The sequence below is a fragment of the Tenrec ecaudatus genome, chromosome X, assembly GCF_050624435.1.
Source record: "Tenrec ecaudatus isolate mTenEca1 chromosome X, mTenEca1.hap1, whole genome shotgun sequence".
In the NCBI taxonomy this organism is placed as follows: Eukaryota; Metazoa; Chordata; class Mammalia; order Afrosoricida; family Tenrecidae; genus Tenrec; species Tenrec ecaudatus.
In genome coordinates this window covers 99496400-99499419 of record NC_134548.1, presented here as the reverse complement: position 1 = coordinate 99499419, position 3020 = coordinate 99496400, and the positions used below count along the sequence as shown (strand labels likewise).

The following is a 3020-nucleotide window of genomic DNA, read 5'->3' as shown; positions in this document are numbered from 1 at the left end:
GCAAAATCCAAATACTGGTTCAACGAAGCCTACTAATTCCATTACTTCTACTTTGGTCACCAAAATTTGCCATTTGCCCATAAATATATGCATTGGTACTACTACAAATTTATGGATTCCAACCACAGCCGAGCTCTCAGAAAATCCAGACAATTTGAACAAGTATATAATGTGTGCTGACTGCGCTGTGTTCCTGCCACTGCTATAGCCATCGTGCCAGGCTTTGGGGTCTCAGTGAGTTCAGGGTCACTCAAGAATGGGAAACAAGCCAATTTGGGAACAGAAAGGAGCCAACTTCATTCAGCATTGCTATCAGTTATTTTAGAATGGCTGAACACAATTGGGTATAATTTATATTGATGCATCATGTCTTGCATGAGAAGGACAGCAGTTCCATGGGAAAGCTGACAATGTCGGGAAGTTGTTTAGTTTTTGTTCCAGAAAATCTATCTTTTTGTTCCAGAATGGCATCACTTTGTAAGACCATCAGCCAACACTGAATAACTGCATCCTCAGTGTGGTTGTGGCCCATGAAGACCAAATGTCCCTACTAAAGAGCAGCAATGATGCTTGGATTTACACCAGCAACATGTTCAGGCTTGCTCTGCACAAACTCAGGTGACCTCGTCTTAGCCAAGCACTCACACTGTTTCCTCCTCCCTCCTCTTCCTATATTATTCACACCACTCCAGATGCACCAAATGTCATATACAAGCTAGGCCAAGTCAAGTGGAGAGGCACACTACTCAGCTGCCATCAAGGTATAGTGCATGATGCTAGACTGATTGCATTTGACCAGAGATGTTTGCACTGTACCAGCGCATACCTCAGAAAGAGTTAACTAATGTCAAGGGTTGACTTTTATTTCTTTTTAATCTACTGACAATTTGCTCTAATAACACAAAGAAGTGAAGGAGAAAGCAGCAGCCTCACTGCCCAGATACTGATTTGTTCAGACCGTTCAATGCCTTCTTATATAATAAAACAACAAACATTTTATGAACACTTAAGAAAAATTAAATCTTTGGCTCCTCCATGTCCCCTTTCAGCTTGTGGCCCTTATCTCCATTTTTTGGAACTGTTAACCTTAAATGAGTTTAAAAAAATACTTCCTAATGCAATTTCTTTCACATTTGCACGTAGTCTGCTACTGTTCACACTAACTCATCCAAACAGTTCCAGTGTGTCAGGCCAGGTCCTAGCAGGGAAGAGCTAGTACCCCAAAATTTGGTATTTTGAAGATAAGTTAATAAATACATTATTTATTAAATTGTGGATAGAGTATATAAGAACAACTGGAGAAACACGGGGCTAGTAATAACAGGGTCCTTTTGTTATCCTTAAGTTTGAAATAGCAAGAAAAGAAAGCATTTGCTGGAACCTGCAAGTAGTAAAAGCTATCTAGAGAGGGACAGTTGAGGCAAATTTTGACCTACTGTTACAAGAAAAAAAAATCTAGCTTGTACTGATCGTATTGAGGCAAAAAGAAGAATAATTAACCAGATATCACTATCTTTCCTTAAGATCTCCTGCAAAGATTCCCTACTACTGACACTTAATGGAAGCCCAATAATTAAGTCATACTTCAGATCAGAGTAGAGTACAGAGTAATCTGGGAAGGTCTTTAAAGGTTATCCAGTATGCTATGTGTGTTAATCTGGGTACTTTAGAGAAATGAATCCACAGAAACTCATGTGTATAAGAGTAAGTTTTATATAAAGGGTAAGAGCACTTCAAGAAAACATCCTAACCCAGTGCTTCCCAAGCCCACAAGCCCAACATTAGCCCATATGTCCAACACCAATCTACAAAGTCCTCCTCCATCTCACAAAGCACACACACTGAAGCCGACTGTAGGATGAAAGCTGAATCAGTAAATGTATAAGCATCTCAGCTCTGGCAGGAGTCTCCACACAGCTGCTCCAGCACCCAGGGCTGCATCGGGGTAGGTCTATGCTGCTTCTCCTCAGGGATGTCTTGCAGGAAGTGAGCCTTGCCAGCTGAACCAGGGAACTGGCTAAGACAGCTGCACCCTGGTTCAACCATCAGAAAGCAAGAGACCTGAGAACTAGAAAGGTGAGGCTCACGGAGCCATTAATCCCTCCACCGTTCAATTAATCCCACATGTATTTATTGTCTAGGTTGACACCATAAAATACCTCACTATGGATTGAGTTAGGTCTCCTAAACATATATATTGATGTTCTAAATCCTGTAATATTAAAGCAACTTTTTGTAATAGCGTTTCTCTTTTGTATGCTATTAATGTCACATTGTATAGTGAAACTTAATCCCTTGTAAATTATGTCTTTTCAAGAAGAAATAAAGACTGAGATGTTCACACAGAAGAAGTCCAGTATATAATGACACACCCACACTTTAAAATATGCTGAGAAGTGCCAGGGCTACCAAATTCACAGCCACCAAGTCAATGCTGACTCATAGCCAACCTCTTATGAGTTTCAGAGAGTGTAAGTCTTTATGGTAGTATAAATCCCAGTCTTTTTTCCAAGACCCCAGTCTTTTTCCCAAGTAATAACTACACAGCTAGGGCTACAGAAAATGAAAACTATAAGGAATAATCTTCCACCAGAAATGACTGTTAAAGCCCTGAATTCAGACATGCACCCTCCAGAACTCAGAAAATAAACTTATTGTCTTTAAATACATCCCCATTACGTTTTTTTTTGTTTGCTTTGTTTTTTTAATGGAAGACCCAGCACAGCACATCCTTTTTTCCCCCAGATCCAATAATTTGTTTGTTTTTTATCTTAAATTGTTTGATTTCTCTTTAACAAGTTGATAATATATATATGTATATAAAATCTGACCACCTTAAAATTCTTACCAGGGTTTTATGTATCACTACCTTTAAATATTTCTATTCTGAACTCCCTGATTATTGTTCCATTTTTACCACTGTTTTTCTGATTCTTTGTCTCTAGAGATCCCAGATTCACTCACTACCATTGACACAATGCCGACTCATAGCGACCCTGCCTCTATGTGTTTATGAGACC

At 39.3% G+C, this 3020-nt stretch overlaps 1 pseudogene; it reads left to right on the top strand.

Annotated features, from left to right (window-relative positions):
* The first annotated feature begins 256 nt into the window (after positions 1–256).
* Positions 257–622, top strand: LOC142433566 (nuclear transport factor 2 pseudogene; annotated as a pseudogene).
* Positions 623–3020: the final 2398 nt, after the last annotated feature.